The sequence below is a fragment of the Ictidomys tridecemlineatus genome, chromosome 4 (genome assembly GCF_052094955.1).
Source record: "Ictidomys tridecemlineatus isolate mIctTri1 chromosome 4, mIctTri1.hap1, whole genome shotgun sequence".
NCBI lineage: Eukaryota > Metazoa > Chordata > Mammalia > Rodentia > Sciuridae > Ictidomys > Ictidomys tridecemlineatus.
Window position 1 is genome coordinate 102,883,541 of NC_135480.1, and position 18,864 is coordinate 102,902,404.

Consider the following 18,864-nt stretch of genomic DNA (forward strand, 5'->3'; position numbering starts at 1 on the left):
CAGTCACTCTCAGATTGAGGCTGCTGGGTCATTTATCAGCCATGCTGTTGATGGGATCCTTGCTCTGGCATGGAGATGGATGAGATGAGTTCCACATGCCCTCCTGTCTCTGAGACTGGGTGACTGCTGGAATGACAATTCACTCAAAGCGCAGGCTGCTGGGCTCACCTTTCCCACACCCCAGAGCTGCAGTCAGCTAAGCTGGGAGACCAGACAGATCAGTCCAAGAGACAGGCCGTCCCAAGGACACTTTCCCCAGCCCCTCCCTCGGCCTGGAGACGTTTTTCAGACAAGCACTGTTGGGCTTGGAAAAGGCCCAAAGTCAATACAATAATGACTTCCCCTCCCGGCCATATCCCAGGCCCCTCTGTGTCATTCAGTAATTGGCTAATAAAGCTCACTTTGATGTGAGGAAACTCTATGAAGAAATCCCCAAGATTCCCCAACCCCCTGGAAAGTGTTGATAGCAGAAGGTGTGTTGGAATGGTACTCCGAATGGAGGTCACCCCTTCCAGTGTCCCCAGTCCTCAATCAAGGTCAGTTGAGGTTGAGGGCAAGAGGAAAGAAAAGGAAGAGGAGGAGGCTCAGAGAAAGTGTGGCCAGAACTTGAGTCAACTCCAGAGACAGCCTGCCTAGGTACCCCTTTCCCTAAGCCGACAGGCCAACCTTGCCCCAGGCAGTGCTCCTCGGGGTAGTGGGGAAACCACAGCCCCTAATTACTGTTATCATCACAGTGGTAGCTGTGGTGATTATGATGGTGCCTCTGTATCCCACAGTGCTTAGCAACATTTAATTATTGTTATTCCTACCGAGATCACTGCAGAGCCTCTCTATTGCCATGGCTGCCATTCTCTTGGGGATGGATCAGCTAAATGCAGCTGCACCCCACCGCCAGGTCCAATGATCTAGTGTGTCTAAGTGGTACCAAGATGGCTAACAGGCAGCCAGTCTCTCCCCTGTGGGCTGAGGTGTCCCAGGGATCTCCATGGCTGTTGGGGCAATATGGAAAGGCAATAGTCCCATCTTGAACATCCATTTCTCCAGAAAAAAATGAGTTCAGAAGGGGAGTTAGTATAGTCCCTGTTTCTATTCCAAGGGCTAAACGGGGAGACCAGACAGAGATCAGCCCGAGAGGCAGGCCATCCCAAGGACACTTTCCCTACATTCCTGTGAACCACCACATCCAGAATCCTAGGGAAGATTGCAGGTGAGTGGAGGCAGGTTTCCTGCTTTGGGACTGGAATACTTAAAAAGAAGCTTCCACTGAGCCTGTGCATGGACCTAGGAGCTTAGATCATGAGGATGGGAAGCCACTTGCAGAGCTTCATCCTGGAACACTTCTGATGGAGAAGAATGAAGAATAAATTAAAAAAAAAAAGAGGACTTTGAGAAAGGAAGAGGACACTTGGCTTCCTGCCCTGTCTTCCCTTATATTTTGGTATAGGTGTCATGGTTGGGTTGACTGTCGGGATGGATTACTTTGGAGGAATGAGTATTTTTCTTTTTGAGACCATATGGAAGTAAAGAAATGGAACTTGTTTTAAAGGAAGAGCAGAACTCCTTGGTCAGTTCAAAAGCAGCAGAGAAAATGCTCAGGGGACACTTGTCCTGAGTGTGGAGCCGAGGCTGGGGCTGTGGAGCTGCGGGTCTTAGCCTCAGTGGGCTGCAGCCCTTTCCAGGAAGAAGCTGATGAAAACTATGTCCATCTGCCCTGAGAACCACACTTCCACACAAGGAGAGTGTTTCACGGTGACCTGTGGAAGACCAGCTGGGGCCCTGAGCTGAGAATCCCTGCTGAAGAAGGCGTCCTTTGGAGAGGAGGCAGCCCTGAGCCCAGCATCCCTGTGATCTGGGCTAATGAGGGTTGCTGGTGACATAGAGAATTCTGGATAAGGAAAATCCAAGTCAGGTTTCTATAATGTGAAGTGAAAAGGACAAGTATAATACACATGCTGCATTACAATTCCATAAAAATAGGCATCTATGAAGAGGAAAATGGGGCAGTGACCTGGAAAAATGAAAAAAATTTGTGAATGAAGATTTTCCATTTTAATTTTATTTAAAAAATTTACTTTAATATAATCACAAAGTTACTTTAATAATAGATTTAACTTTTCCCTATATTATGTAAAGAGCTTTTCCTGCAGAAATGAGCTTCTGAATTATATTTGATTTAGGTTAATATTAATGCCCTGTACTCCTTGAGCACGTTCTTCTGGGGAGAGGTGCTCCCGGCTGGTGGTGAGTGGCCTGGGGGGGGGGTGACATCCAAAGGGTAGGCAGAGCCCATGAAGGTAACTGAATTTTGAGGAGCTGAATTTTGTGTGTTGCTCAGGAGGCAGCTGAGCAGAGGGACGGGATGACCTGCAAGTTGGGAGTACTAGGCTGAAGTCCTGAATCTGCCAACTGTGAAACCCGGGACGAGAAGGGTGACCAAGGACATGGGAATCTTGTGCTAAAGCTAGGAAAGCCCTGGTGAGCCTGGACAACTTGTTAGTTATTTGACCTCTTCAAGTCAGTGTCTTAGACTTGTGGAATGGTGCTGATGGCTCTCAGGATCTTGGTAAAAGTGCTCTGTATATGTGTTATCTTCACACCTGTTGGGGGTGGTGATTATTTGAGGGGTGGGATGGAGGAAGGGATGGGGGTAGGGGACTTCTCCTCAGCCTGGAGCAGACTTTAAACAATAATTCATTCAAGGAATTTATGGGGGTTGGGGAATCCCCAGAAACACACACACACACACACACACACAGAAATATTATGGACCAACTATGACCAGATACTATGCTAGGCCTAGTATAAAGTATTTAGGATAAAGCCCTAAACAACTGAGACTTGTTCCCCTCCTTCCTGGGACCAAAGTCCACTAGGATAAGCAAGGATCAATGAGGAAGTGGGACAGCAGGGAAATCTAGAGCCTGTGGGAATGTCAGGTGTGCAGGGACCTTTCCCTAGTTAAAAGGTCAGGAAAGATTGGGAAGTGTAACTTCAGAGGTGAATAGAGCCCGGGGGGGGGGCCGGTACTATTGTGAGAAGGAAAGGAAACCAGGAGGCCCAGAGACTGGGCATGTCATCAGCCTTGTGTGCTGGAGGTGGCATGAATTCCTAGGACAAGGGGAGCCAGGGTGGGGCTGGAGAAGAGCAGGACTCTTTCAACCCCTCCACTCAGCAGCCTCCACGCTTACTATGCTAAGATGATGATCCAGGGCTGGGCACTGATTATCCTTTTGATCCCAGGTCCTCTGGACTTGATGGTGCTGTCTCTGTCCTGCCCTGAAGGCCCCTGAACTTAGCCCATCTGCAGAGCGCCCCTGCAACTCCAAACCTGCTGCATCAATCTGTACATTCCCCTGGCAGGGGCCCTGCCTCCGGGCACAGACCATGGCTCCAGAGAACAGAGTGGCACCCCTCCCAAACTTGCTGCTGTCATCACAATGTGTCTGTGTGGGTTTGATGGCTGCATGGTAATGGCACTCAGGGTTTGCTGGGGGCTCACAGAGCCCAAGCAGCTGATAAATAATGAACAATTATACTAATCAGCCCTGGAATAGGGAGGCAGGTGTGCACACACATGCTTGTGCACACATATTTAGATTCACTGACATTTATGCCCATACTTTTGTTGAAACTCTGGCAAACACATGGAGACACTCCCTGCCACTTGGAAGAGATGAAGAGACTTTACATATTCATTACATCAGAGACACGCCCCTTCCAGCATGGACACACACATGTAGCAAATGCCATCTACACAACCTGCACACCTATGCTGGCCCACACCTCCTCATAAACACATCATGGGGATTTAAAAAACAGCACCTATATCAAGTGTTTAGCTCAATGCCTGGTACATAGGACTGTTGCATTATATTTTAGTATAATATTATTATATATGACTACATGAAAGCTCTTTAATGTGTGTCCTTGAGCTGGAAAACCCACAGACACATAGATTGAACCACATGTGCTTTTAAAAGTAGGCGCAAACACAAGAACTCCACCCTTCCACAAAACTGGCGCATACCCTCCCATGTAACACAAACAAGCTCACCCTCAGACCTGCAGGTTGCCATAATTTGCTCTTCCATTCGCACCTACACACAATCACAACAGCAATAATAATCTTAGCCAAACCAGGTTGGGTGATTGCTTTATATTTTTCCAAGGCCTTTCAGGCCTATAATCTCATTTGATCCTCGAAGCAGCCCTGTGGCGTAGGTGGGTGGAGCAGGCATTATTACCCCAGGTTTATGGCTAAAGAACCAGAAGCCAGAGATGTGAAGCGCGCCATCTGGGAGGCAGCCTGGAACCCAGATCCGACTTCATGGTAGTGAGCTTCCCATGGCCTTCAGATACCAATCTGACAAGCTCCAGCCCTCCCTATGAAGCAGGGCAGGGGTCTGCTAGATTCTTGATTCCTGGTCAAAACATTCTCCAGAGTCAATCCTAGTAGAGGAGTGGGAATTGGAGGCTGATAAAGGGAAACCACCATCATTAGAAATCCCATAAACTCTCATTTACAACTCCCTGTCAGATGAAAGGAGCAATTGAATGTGTTGGAGGGAAAAGCAACTACTGATTTCCTTTAGGACAACCAGACTCTGACAGTTGATCCTGGGAGGGCCCCCCGGAGGTCTGGGGGGAGTTGCCCTGTCCCATTTGGGCTCCCCCCAATTCTGTGCACTTCCTTTCCCCTCTGTCCAGGCTGGCCTAAGGGTCCTTAAGCACCAGTTCCAGGGGAAGGGAGGAGAAAAGAACAAAGAAGGAGAGTCCTGTTCTCAGAGTCCCCCTCTCCTCCCACATTGAAGCCAGGCTTTCCTCTTGGTGGAGTCCCAAGCCCGCAGCACAGAATGGGCACCCTGACTCCACCAGGGCTGGGGTAGGAACGGGAAGTCACCTCATATCTGGCCTGCCATGTCTTCCGACGCCAGACCCATAGATCTGACAATTTTGAAAGGTGGCGAGGGCAGCTCCCTTCAAAGGCCCGTGCCCTGTCCTGGGGGAGCAGCCTGACAGTGAACGACAGTGAGGGTGATCGTCCCTCCTTTTGCTGATGCTTCCCTCTGGTTTCATCATCACTGTGGGCCTTAGTTTTTACATCTGCAAAATGGGAAGAGTAGACCAAATTTGCTGTGTGGTTGTGAGGAGACGAGATGAGGTGAGGCATGCACAGCCCACAGCACAGTGTCTGTCACACTGCTGGGCCCCACAGGGGCAGGCCCCATCCCCTGCCCTGGCAGCTTCCTGGGGAACACCTTTACTGTCAAGGCTGGAAGGGTAGCCTGGCAAGAGGGCGTCCCCAGCCTCCTGGGTGTGCCGGCTCCGGCTGGGAGGTAGGAGGGAGGGGCAGGGAGGGGACATCTGTTTGACACTCTTGTCAGCATCCGTTACCTGGTGTGTATTTTCCCAGGAGCTGATTACATTACAGCATGTGTTGATAAACATTTGGAGTTGGAGCAGGGAGGAAGCTGAGCGGAATGCTAAGCGGTTGGGGTTTGGTCAGAGACACTGAGAAGGGGCTGGCTGTGATGGGCGGGAAAAGGGGTCAAGGGCCCCCATCCAGAGGCTTCTCAATCTGCCTGGCCCCTTTCTGTTTCTGATCTCTCTCCTTCCCTAGGTCCTGGTGCTCAACTGCACATCTAGACTTGGCCCCAGAGGCCACCTGTAGTAGCAGAAGAGGTATGGTATTTGCACCCCAGGCAGCAGGGGTCCCAATGGTAGCTCTGGAGTAATGATTGAGCCAGGAGACATCCACCATGCTGGCCATGGAGTGCTGAGTAAGTGTTGGCTCTTCCTCATCCCCAGTTGGCCCACAGGAAGATGGCCACCCTCGCCTTGATGGTGCCCCAGATTTAGGCAGCCCTTTCTTGTTTCCTTGGTTGGGACTGCAGAGGCAGCCCAAGGCAGTGTCGAGCACACTCAGGCGGCAGCTGGAGCTAGGTAATTGTGTGGTTATGTGCCTGATTCTTTCTCCCTAGTCGATGAACTCCCTCAGGACAGGGTGGTGTCTCTCTGGTCATGATGGAATGTTCAGGGCCTGGCGCTGGCAGAAATGAGTGACTGTCATCCATCTGGTTTGTCTGGAGCTGCATGGTCAAGGTAACCTATTTTAGGTTCTGCATTGTCTTATTCCTCAGCCATTCTGAGTTCAGAGCACTGGCTGTGCCTCTCACTTGGCTTTTGGCATAAATTACCTTGGATGCCTTTTTCTGCTGTGTGTCTAATCTCTCTGAGGCTGTGGTCTCCTTGAGGATAAAGGCATCTAGACTTTCAAGAGGAGGGTGGGCAACTGTCCCTCTGTCCAACTGTCCAATTCAATAGGCACCTGTAAGTGAGAGAATGAATGAATGAGTGCACGAATGCCACCTTCCAACCTCTCTCCCCCATCTGTGCGTCCTTAGGTAGGCACCTGCCACTCTCGCCCTTTTCCAGATGCGCTGGGTGCTTGGGCTGCTGCTGGGAGTGCCCTCAAGTGGGACGAGCACAACGGGCCCAGCGCCATCTAGCGGGCGTGGCGCCTGGGGATTGCGCATCTGGGTCTCTCCGGGTCTGGATGCCTCTGCTCCTGAGGGTCCGATTCTCTGCGCTGAGGGTGTGGAGACCTTGGGAGAGCGTACGCCTCCGGGTTTGGGGAGAGTGGGGGCGGTATCCCAGACAGCAACAAGCCTGGGTCCTGCACCGATGTGCATAGGAGCTGGCCTCCCACCCCTCCCCCACACTTGGTGTCATAGCTCCCAGTCCTTTTCTGCCACAAAGAGGCCATTGATTGGGAAGAGTAGCTGGGCTGTGATAGGGAAGCTGAGGGGACACACGCGCGAACACACACACACACACACACACACACACACACACACACACACACACACACACATCTCCTCCTGCAGCACCCATCGTACTGGGCAGAGAGGGTGTGGGGAGGTGGCCAGTGTGCTAGTCTTGGGGAAAGCTCTGCCTCCTGATTGCCAGTTCCTCTTCCCTGCCCCATCCCATGCCTAATTTTTGCAAGCTCTTTTGGATGAATCCAAAGAGAGAGTGGTCCATTCTCCCAGGGCTGGCACTACCTCCTTTCCCCCACCGCTCCAGGTGTGCTCTCCTCTCCCCAGCAAAGACCTTTCATGGCACTTAGGGGGCCCTTTTAATACCAGGCAAAGCCAATACTGTTAGGAAGGAGGAACTGCTGTAGCAGCTGCTGAATGGACAGATTATATGCAGTAATGCATCCCCAGCTGGCCTCCGGTTTATCAACACACCCCTCTCCAGTGGATGGCCATGGGTTGGCACACAGGAGAAAATGTTGCTAGACTGCGTGAGATGGGGACAAGAGGGGAGGAGCCCCAGACAGGAATACTTTTGGCAGCAAGGATTCCCCAAATCTCTCTTTTCCTACCATTGAAATTAGGAAAACTGCCCCCAATGTCAAGGTGAGGCTGTGAACCTGTGCCAGAGGTTGAGCTTCTGACCCTTCTACAAACTCTTGCTTGGTTCCCTCTGTGACAGGGAAGTCTTTACCTCTCACAGAAGAGGAATCCTGGCCTTTGGAAACCAGGACAACCTGGGCTCCCTATTGGTCCAGCTCAGCTGCATCAGAGGTGGAGTCCACCCTGGCTCTGGTGCCCATTGCTGGTCCCTGCCCCACCCTACTTCAGAGCAGGGATGCTCTGGAGGTGAAGGCGAAGGGTAGCTGCAGTTGGTACAATAAAGAAGGGACTGGGAGGTTCAGGAAACAGGCTTCTGAATATCCTCCTTGGTGCCTGCCTCAGAGCTGCCGATGGCCACCTGGTTGCGGCAGGTACAGGGGCACTGGCCGGAGGAGAGGCTGGGTGGGGATACTGGCTTGCTTGGTCTGTGGCCCTTCTTTCTGCTTCCAAGATTGGTGCACAGAGTGTGTCCCTTTTTGTGCGACATCTCATCTGGGTTCTTCCAGTTTCCTGGTGCCTGGCAGTTCACTCCTTTCCCAGATGGCCCATCCCAGCAGATAGCTGGAGGACCGAATTGCAAACTGTGCTGGGCAACCTGGACAGCATCATGCCCTCCACATACAGCTGCAGGAAAACAGGGCCAGGACAAGGTGTCAGGAAATAGTCACCACTGACATTTACTATGCTATCAGTCAGGAAGTGCACTAAGTGTCACAGGTGAATTCACTTTCATCATTGTCATAAAACTCTACAAGTTCATGTCTTTATTATCCCCGTATTATTGAAGAAGAAACTGAGGCACAGAGAAGATAAGGCACTTGCCTGAAGTCTCACAGCCAGAAAGTGGCAATGTTTGGATTCAAACCCAGAAATTTTGACTCTGTCTGAGTTTAATAAGTATGTCATATTGCAGGTATTATGGGGGGGGGTTGTGCACAAACATGCACACACCCATGTGTGTTTATTTTCACCACCATTTCTGGGCAGCAGAGCTCAGTGCTGCTATGAATCCCGGACTAGGAATTAAGGCGGGAGGAACTTCTGCTTTGTTTGTTTGTTTCTTTTCTTGCAGTGCAGGGGATGGATCCCAGGGTTAGGGTGAGCTTTATGACTGAGCTACACCTCCAGGCCTGCATTTTTTTCTTTTTCCTCTTTCTACCCTCCCTCCCTGCTTCCATCAAATGGTCCTCATCCTAATCTAAATTCAAAGTTCTCTTCTCAGCATGCTCAGGGGTTCTCCTGAAGCAGGAGACCCTGTATGGAAGTTTCCAGGCCAAGACAGATATACTGGCCTACCCAGATGTTAGGGGACACATTCGCAATGAGGTAGTGTAGAATAAATGTGGTTGGTAGATGGGAAATAAATAGGGAAGATCTGTATTTATGTTCCACACCAGTCAAGGGTTAGCTGGTACACGGTTCAGAGAGTTTTATGTTCAATTTTATGTCTAGACAGAGTTTGAGATGAGGTTATCACTTCTCTCCTAATTAGTACAAGAAGGCCTCCCCAGGCACTGCTTTCAGGAGCTCTCCTGCTGTCTTGGCTTTGCCATCTGTCCCCAAGAGTAAGACTCGGGTAGACTGGAGTGCGGGAATAAGCACTGGATTGGGAGTCAGAATATCTGGGTTTTTGACCTTGGTTTTACCACCAGTTTGCCATGTGACCTTGGATAAATTACCTAACATTTTCTGGGTATTCACTTCTTAACTTGTAAAATGAGCAAGACTAGACTAGGTTTTGTTTTGTTTTAAACCAGGGATTAAATCAAGGGGTTCTTAACCACTGAACCATATCCACAGCCCTATTTTTATATTTTATTTTGAGATAGGGTCTTGCTAAGTTGCTGAGGGTCTCGCTAAGATGCTGAGGTTGGCTTTGAACTCATGATCCTCCTGCCTCAGCCTCCCCAAGCCGCTGGGATTACAGACATGTGCCACTGTGCCCAGCATTAGCAATAGTAGTCTTATCAGGCCCCTTCAGTGGATGCATTCCCTGGAGTTTGTGAACTGGGTAGATGGTGCGCTCTGCAGACACCTGGCCAAGAGGTGGGTGGGAGCCCGTATTCAGCCTCTGTTCTTCTCACCAAGCTGTGTGCTTTGGTGGGATCTGCATTCACCAGAAGAAATGGGCACTTTTTCAAATTCATGCAGAGGCCACATGGACTAGCAGTGGCTTTATAAGGTCCTCATGCAGATTGACTTCCTGTGGTTGAGTGGGAGGTGGTAAGGGGAGTTTCTTTATTGGAAAGTGATATGGTAACCTGGGGTGGAGGGAGGAACAGGGAGTGTTCTTCTGTCCATGAACTCACGTGGAGATGGAGCAGGGAGCAGTGGAAGACATCAGCTCAGAGCTAAACTTAAGAGGACAGGGAGGTTGGGGCAGAGAGGCCACCTCGGTTGACAGTGGGCACCCATATGGAATGGGTCCTTTGACGGAGGTCAGGGTATCCGTCTCCCTCTTAGGTCACTGCTATCTCCAGTTCCCCCAAGGTGGCTAGCTGGTCTCTCCACGTGGCTCCTCTTGCTGAGCCCCTCTTTAGAATGAACTAGGAAGGGCCTGAGTTTCTCAGGGCCTCTGCTCTTTTTGAGAGTATCCCTTCTTCAGCAGCTGGATTTGGGGGCCTCCTCAGGGCCAGGCCTTATGTTGAACAGAGAGACATGCACCTGCCCGCAGGAACACACCATCTCACAGGTTCTAGTGGGAAATGGTCCATCCTCTGGGGCAGGGGAGTCTAGGGATTTGGGATGGTCTGGGCTCTGTCCTGAGACAAAAGCTGTTACCCTAGAAATGAGGACTATGGGAGGCCACCAATTTAGTTCTCATTGGCTGTTGATAAGTAGCAGATCAGCTGGGGACAGATTTCTGAGGTTCCCCAGTGTGCCCAGGGGATGTGTGGTCCCTGAAGAGGAAGACGGGGATGAAGGTCTCTGCAGAGGAGGCAGGGGTGGGAGGCTGGGGGTTCTGTGGGACAAAGCCTCACTTTTACTTGGTTGGGGTGATGGAGAACGAGGTGATGGAGGGAGGAGGCACAGAGAGGGGCTTCTCTGTAAGCGTGACCCTCTGCTGGTCAGCCAGACTGTGCCTCTGGGGACCAAGTAGCACACACCTATTCAGAAGTAGCCCTTCCCTTTCTTTCTGCCTTTTGAGTCAATCTGCATGATCTGGTCAGGGGAGAAAATCCCCGATTCTGTCTAACTCTAAGTCCTTCCGGCTTTGGGGCTTGCTCATTTCCATGTAGCACATCAGGTATGAGATTTGGGCCATTCCGATGGCAGAGACTTCCTGGGCTTCTCTGTCTCCTTGGCAGATTGAGTTGTGTGGGGTGCAACCAAGCCCCCTGGCTGTCGTCTCTACAGGGACAGCTATAGAAATATCAGCATGGCTGTACCATGCAGGCCCACCCCTCTCTCCCTGGTGCCTGCCACTCTGTTCTTTAAAAGAAAGGGACTGCAGGGGAGCTGATCATTAATCTTATACACACAGCTTGGCTGTGCCAAGTGACATTTTGTTTTGAAGATGTCCCTGTCCCTTGGCTTTCTTATATCCAGTCTCTGCTCCCTGCTATAGTGGGAGATGGGCTCTGAGCAGCTCTCACTAGAAGCAACTGTGTGTTCTCCACCTGTATAATGATATTGATAACAAGAACAATGAGCTCACGTTTGCTGAGCTCCTAAGGTGTGCCAGACACTCTTCAAAGTGCTTACACATATGTATTAGTTTCCTGTTGCTGCTCTAACAAATTATCACACACAATATCTCGAAGCAGCACAAATTTATTATCTTACAGTTCTGTTGAGACTTAGAAGATTCCCTGGGCTGAAAATCAAGATGTAAGAAAGGCTGCATTCCATTCAGGAAGCTCCAGGGTTGATTCCACTTCCTTCACTCTTCTAGCTCCCAGGGGCCTCCTATCTACCCTGGCTCAAGACCCCTCCTTCCAGTTTCAATGCCAGTCAACCTCGACTCTCTCTCTGCTGTTTCTTCTGGCATAACTCTTTCTTCAACTTGTTCTGGAAACACCAAGGACTTTTAGGGAATCATGTGATTAGGCCCATTTAAATCATATAGGATGAACTCTTCCTCTCTAGGCCATCCTTTAATTTAATTTGCAAAGTCCCTTTTGCCATGCAAGGACATTCTTAAGACCCAGGAATTAGGACGTGGACATCTTTGATGTCCATTATTCTGCCTACCATAACATACTTAAATTTTGCATATCAAAAAAAGTTTGCAATTAAGTAGTATTTTAAATTCCATTTTAAATATAAGGAAACTGAGGTACACAGAAGCTAAATCCTTTACCCAAGTTTCCTTTGACAGTAACGGTCTATTCAGAATTCAAGTTGAGGCAACCTGACTCAGCAGTTGTACCTTGGTCACTGTGACAAAAGTAGAATGAAAGGGAAGGAGGAAGGAGGTGACCAAGTTTCAGGTAGTTTAAGGCCAGGTTCACCTGGATCAGCTATGCAGTGAAGTAACATGTATTTATTGAGCAACTACTGTGTACCAGGACCTGGGAGGAGCTCCCAGGGGTACATGACAGAGCTCTAACTGAACTCAGGCACTAAGCTCATTTTCTTTTTCTGTCCTATTGCTATGTGACTGAATGGGTGATCCTCCTGCAGAGGTTAAGTGGGAGAAAGTATTTGAGCTCTTGTGGGGGCTCATACAGGGGTCTGAGCTGGGCTCAGGTGCAGGAGGATAGAGCTGGGTGCTCTATTCCCTGCAGGATCCTGCTGGATCAGCTCGGTGCCCATGAGGCTGGCTCACTAGGATATTTCTGCTCATTCATCACGATGGGGAATGGGCCCTGGGTGAGTCTGGGACCTGCAAATCATGGAAATTAAGACCAATTAGAGGGGGATCCAGCAGCCCCTGGCAGGGCTTCCGGCCACAGAGGCAGCTTGGGAACTTTATGGATATTTCCTCCCATTTTGTGGTCCAGCTGGGAGGCAGAAACTTGCTAACGCAGCACAAGGCCACCTCATGATGCTTCTGCACACTGGTGGGGGTGGGGGGTTGTCACCCCAACAGTATCCACAGCCCCTCCATAACCTGCTGCCTGCCCTGCTTTCCATCCACCGGGGCCACCCCTCAGCACTTAGTCTGCAGGATCCCTTCTCAGACCAGCACTGGGGACTCTGTGCACCAGCTCCGTCCTCCACATGAGACCTCTGGAAGGTGCACCCAGAAGACAGAGGGAAACAACCTCAGTCACCTCAGGGCTCGCTTGGCCAGTCTTTGCTTCTGCCTCCTCATCCCTCCTAGCGGGGTCCCTGCTTCCCTGCCAGGCACAACTCTTGAACAAACTCTCCTTCTTATTTATTTTCCCCAGGGAAAGGTGGCTGAGCTCAGGTGAGCAGACTAGAGGAGCAGAGAGCCCAAGTGCAGTTCTGGAGTGGGCACAGCTGGGTGCCAGAGGCTGAAAGACAAAAGCCAAAGGAATTCTCTAGTTTTCCAAGTCCTCTAGCCTCTTTCCTTCATCCTTGACCTTGGTGAGAGGGACAGAGCTGGGCCTGCGCACCAAGAGAGAGGCTGGTGCCTCAAGAGGCCTAAGAAAGGCAGAGGCTCATCTGGGGTGGGGGCTGGTGGATCTGGGAGAGCTGGTGCTGTGCACCCTTCTCTGGGCGGGAACCATGACAGTCATTGCAAGGGGCACTCTGGCTCCACTCGGCCCTGGGTCAGGACTTCAGGATAGATAGGTCCACTGTGCTGGGTTGAAGTCTTTTTTGAGTGAGAGATCCCAGGGGGCCAGAGGCCTCTGAGCTGTCACCAGCAGGTCCCTTTCCGGCTCTGTGGGTGGAGCAGCTCTGGTCTTCCGGCCAGGCTTACTCAGCTTCAGATGAGGTCTTGTGGTGGGGGTCCTGGGCCAGTGGAGGGAGACACAGCAGGACAAGGCAGTGGCCCTCCCCTCACCCACATGGGCAAGCTGGAGTGAGAAAGGGGCAAAGTTCTAGGGGAAGCCAAGTCCCCTTGATCCTTGGAAACCTGGGAGAGGGGCACCCTGTGGAGCTGCAGGCTCTGCCCAGGGTCCTCTGAGCCTTCGTCCCAGGACTGCTAAGCATCTTCCCAATTTTGCCATTCTGTGACTCTCGGAATGGTGACTTTCACAATCGGCCTTGGGCAGGTGGCTTAACCTCTCAGGGCTCAGGTGGAGGAGGACAGAGCTGGGTAAGTATAACAGTAGCACCTGTCTCATTAGGCGCATTATGGGGATTGTGTGATTTAAATATATGAAATGTAGAGCACAGCACCAGCCGTGTAGAAAGTGCTATGTAAGTATTAGTTATTGTAATAAGGATAATTATTCATGTCATTTAAAGGACCATATTATGTTGTTGCAAGGCCACAGGGTCTGGAGTCAAGCAGACTTGGGATGGAGAACTTGATGTTCCCCAATCGCCTCCATGACCTTGGGGAAGTACCTTTGTCTTTCTGAGCCTGTGTGCTCATCTGTAAAGTAGGGGTGACAGTAATGACACTACTGAGGTCACAGAGTCGTGATGATTCCGTGACACAATTGAAAAGATTGGCTAAATGAACCATAAAGCACCTGTCACGAAGCATGGCTTCGTCTTCCTGGATGGAGATCAGGTTTGGGAGCGTCTCTCTTTGGGAACAAGTAGAACTCCTAGAGAACAGCCATGACCCTCAGGGTGACCAAATGATGTGGGAAGTTGCGTAGAAAGTGCAGTGTGAAGACTCAGCAGAACATGGGCCGTGTTCCTGGGCCACCCTGGGACCCAAGAATGTGATGGCCTGTGACATGATGGGGCCTTGGCCCTGTTTGAGCGTCTCACACCTGCCACAGCCAGACCGTGAAGCACTGAGGCTGGGCTTTGTCCCCATCAGGTGCCTGCCGATGGTGACGGCATTGGACCGTCAGGCAGCCAGAAGAGCCAGATACCCTTGTGAGATACACCCCCTCCCAAGAGAGCCTTCCCTCACCTGCCAATCTCAGGTTGGTCCCGTGTTAAAGGCCCTCACAGTTCTTATCACAATTTGTTAAATAGGTAAATATTTACATGATTATCGAAAGATCCGGCTGTGTGTAGCTCAGTGGTAGAGTGCTCACTAGCACGCCCCAGGCCCTGGGCTTGATCCTAAGCACTTGATATATATTAAGCAAGTTAAATCTCACAATACTTCTATGAGGTATCTATTAATATTATTCCTATTTTACAGAGGAGGAAACTGAAGCACAGAGAGGTTAAGTAACTTGCCCAAGACCCCAGAGCCATCAGTTGGTGGAGCTAGGATTTGAGCCAGGCATTTTGGCTGGTCCCTGGTCTTCCAGATGTGCGTCTTCCTGCCTGGTGTCTCCGCACCTGCCTCAGCATTTCTCTTCCTACCAGCTTGGTTGCTGGCATGTGGTGCTCTCTCCCAGCCAGACCCTCCCTGCCTTCCCTTCCCACACCTCACCCCTTGCCTGTGCACTGGCCCCTCTTGGAAGCCTGCCATGCTGGGTGTAAGGAACACACACAAGGAAGGCGCTCTTCCCTGGGAAGCCTGCTCAAGGGGGTGGGGGTGGGGCAGGTCTCTGCACAGTCCTGCTGTCCTCAGCACTGTTGGTCCTGTGGGCGATGACTGAGGTGAGATAAGGAGGGAGCCAGAGTCCTTCTAAGTGGCAGGTGTGGGGTGGGGGCATCTGGCTCCGTGCACAGTTTCAGCTTTGCTAAGCCCAGTGCCCTGCACGTCTGGGCTGGAATCAAATTGCTCAGGACTCTCTAGGGTGTGGCCCTGTCCTGCAGAATCCTCCTTCTCCATCACTGTCTCCCCATACTTCCCAGGCTCACCATCACCTCCAAACCAAAAGGGAGCCAACTTTCCAAGAAGGGAATGACCTCTGACTGGGAGTGAGTCAGGGGACCTGCATCTGGTCTCAGCTCCACGGTTAACGCAGCACACAGACACCCACACATCTCTAAGGGCCCAGGGTCTTCATTTTCCATGGGGCTTGGACCACATGACTTCTAAGGTCACCTTCAGCTTTATGATTTCCAGAGGATGCTGTTACTGGGACAGCCTCTGGGGGTTTTCAGCATTGACTTTCCCCGGGAGCTTGTCCCAGAGGCCAGAAAGGAACAGAAGAAATGCGGGCTTGGAAAAGCCTAAGTAACATGCTCAGGGTCACATGGCGTCAGAGGCAGAGACAAAGTCAGATGTCTGGCTGTGACTCAAAGCCTGTGGCGGGGACTGCTGCTTGGAGACACTCAGGTGAGGTGGACGGACTGGAGTGGAGCAGGTATTTGATGGCTACTGTACTGATGTGGGATGACATCCATTGTCTCCAGAGCAGAAAGACTTGTCCCAGAGCTGGGGACTGTCATATTTAGTGACTTTAGCCACTGGAGAGGAAGGAAGATACTCCCCAGCACAGGGGTGGAGTGGCGCCTGGAAGGTGAAGGCAAGAGAGGACATGAGCCGAGGTCAAAGAGGGCCATCAGCAGGGGTCCCAGGGAAGGGGACTCAAGGGGCTCCTGGTCTCCAGAAGCGTGAGAGCCTACCTGTGGGGGTGTCTAAACCTGTGGGCTGTTGCCTATAGGTGTGCCTCTGGGTCCCCAGGGCATCACCCACCCTGCACACACGCACAGGCATGCTCTAACCTCTGTCACAACCTGCTGCCACAGGCCTGTGCCTGGTCTTTGTGACAACACTTCACTCCTGTCACTCACCTTGGCTTTCCTGTTCCTAGTCCCCCTGCATCGCGGCTTGATTTCAAGAGGATGTTGCGTGCAAGTGCGAGTGTGCACGGGTTCCACCTTCTCTGTCGTCTGTTGGCTTCTCTTGGGTTTGTACAAGCTTGTACACAACCTGGTAATCTCTGTCCACTCTCTTTTTCTTATGAATGTATGTGTGTGGCACAGACACAATAACACACACACACACACACACACACACACACACACATACACATACACACAGCCTCAGTCTATCCCTCTGCTTCTCAGCTGCGTATCTGCCACTCTTTCTTTCTCTGTAATCTGCGCACAGCTCTGTGTTCCCAAGAACCCCATTAATCTTTAAAGGGCCTGGGCTATTTCTCTTCCCCACTGCCTGCTGCTTTCTTGTGGGCTAAAACTGTTAAGGGAACTCTTCCAGGCCTGTTACTGTCCTCTCAGTCCCTGTGACCTCTTGGGTGCCCTCCCCAGGCTCCATGCAGGCTCCCCCAGCTGGGTCACAGAGCAGCGCAGGCTCCCTTCTGGAGGTGGCATCCTCAGGAGCAGCTGGCTAGAAAGTGGCTATGTGGGTGGGGACAGGCAGGGCTGGAAGGGATTTGTCTGCTTTGGATGCTTTTCTGTAAAAATTTTTGTCTCTTTGCCATGATGTTCCATTCATTTAAGCTGATGTCATTCTGGTGCGTGGGAGTGGCTTTGACATCCACATACAGCAGGGGCACAGCCCTGACCCAAAGGTCAGGAAACCCTGGTTCTAGTTCCAGAGGAACCCCAGTTCTTTATCAGATACATGAGGGGTTTGGAACCATTATCATTAATTTAGTTATAAAATTTTGAGTGTTGAAGAGACTTCTTTATTTAGAATCTATCTGCACCCTGATCATTCCAATTAGCTCTCTTTGTAGCTTTACTTGTCTACAGACATCATACATGCACACACGCACACACCCATATGCAGCTTACTTTGAAGGAACTTTCCAACTCAGCTGGACCCCAGACCCTGTCTCATAGTGGGGCTTGGAGTAGAGGAGAGTGACTCTGTGTGTGTGTGTGTGTGTGTGTGTGTGTGAGAGAGAGAGAGAGAGAGAGAGAGAGAGAGAGAGCATGTGCAGGCACACACACACTGGGGTGCATACTCCATACCAATTCATGGTACCTCCCTGATTGAAATGTACCTCGAGGTGATAATGGCCTGGGAACTCACCAGAGTCTCCATTCATCTCTGTAACCCCTCCCCTAAGAGTAAAGATCTGAGTCCTGATCCTCTTCTTGCTGCCCTGGCCCCTTGGCTGTGAGGAAGGAAAGGGAAGCTGGGAAGCCCCTAAGAGGTGCCCCATGATCATAGGGCCCTGGAATGTCAGAGCTGGAAGGGACTTCCCTGACCTCTAGTTTAATTGAAAGCTTTCCAAATACTTTCCTTAAAGCCTGGAACCTTAATTCTAACCTACCTGGACACGTAGACAAACAAAACCCATGAAACCAACTGCTCCTGTTCGCTGGGTGGGAGCCCAGCTCCGCAACCCAGTGGCCACTCCCACCTGCCCCGGGAGTGAGCTTCCGGCAAATAAAGCTTTAGAACCTTGACAAATACAGCTTAACCCCACCCAGCCAGCCCTGCAGGATGGGATAGCTTCCTGGTTCTCCAGTGTGGTCCCTGAGCCTGCAGCATCAGTGTCCCTTGGAGACGTATGAGACATGTAGATTCTCAGATTCCACCCCAGACCTGCTGAATCAGAAATCTGGGGGTGCCCCCTGGTGATCTATGTCTCATAAATTCTCCAGTGACTCCGGTACCTGCTGTGGTTTGAGAAGCACTGGGCAGGGGCAACCCCTTGCTTTACAGAGAAGCCCCTGAAGCTAGAAAGGTGCACCTTACCCAAGGTCACAGAAAGTGGCTTGGGATGACTCCAGGCCAGATTGCCTGTCTGCCAGCGTCTGTGGTGAGGACGGGGATCATTTCACCCTTCCCTCCCCTTGGCTGGTGTGAGTGTTCAGTGATGGCAAAATGAAGACCTTTTCCTTCAGGGAGGGTGAGAGGCAGCCCCTGAGGGCCTGAATGCAGGAGGAGCGGGCTCAAGGGCCTGGTTGTGGACGAAGACTCAAGATGTAGCTGGTTACCGCTGGGGATGAATCAGGGGAGGCTTCTTGGAAGAGGCAGATCCTAGAGAAGAACCAGACTTTAGGAAACAGCATGTTTGAGCACAGGCCGAGCAAGTGTGGCCTGAGGAAGAGACTCCTGGGGGGGCCGAGACCTGGAGTGTGGCTGGCAGGGGAGGGTGCTGGGGTGCCTTGAGTAGGAGTAGAAGCCTTAGCACTCAGCTCACTGGCCCTGCTACCAGGTCCCCAGAAGCCTGGGGACTTCTCCCACAGAATTAGGAAGCGTTTAACATCTCCAGCTAATTAGCCACTGCCTGCTACCGACAGAGAGGAGAGGGGAGCTCGGAGCCAGGCAGCTTTGAAAGGCGGTGCTGCTCCTTGACAAAGCCGGCCGGCAGAGGTTTCAAAGACAACTTCTGAGCGGCCTGCACGTTTCATGTTCATTAGATCCTGGCTTCCCAGGCTCCAAAGACAAACAGTGGGATTTAAGGGTTTTCTTCCCTTTTTGGAGACATTTCGTTCTGAGCTGAGCTTTCAACCGGGGAGGAGGCAGGGTGGCTGTGTTTCCTGGCTCCTTCAGATCCACAGCCAGAGCAGAGCTCAGCCCCATCTTCTTTCCAGAGGTCCCCAGAAGCTTGGTGTGTCCCCTGCCCTGGGCAGGTACCCT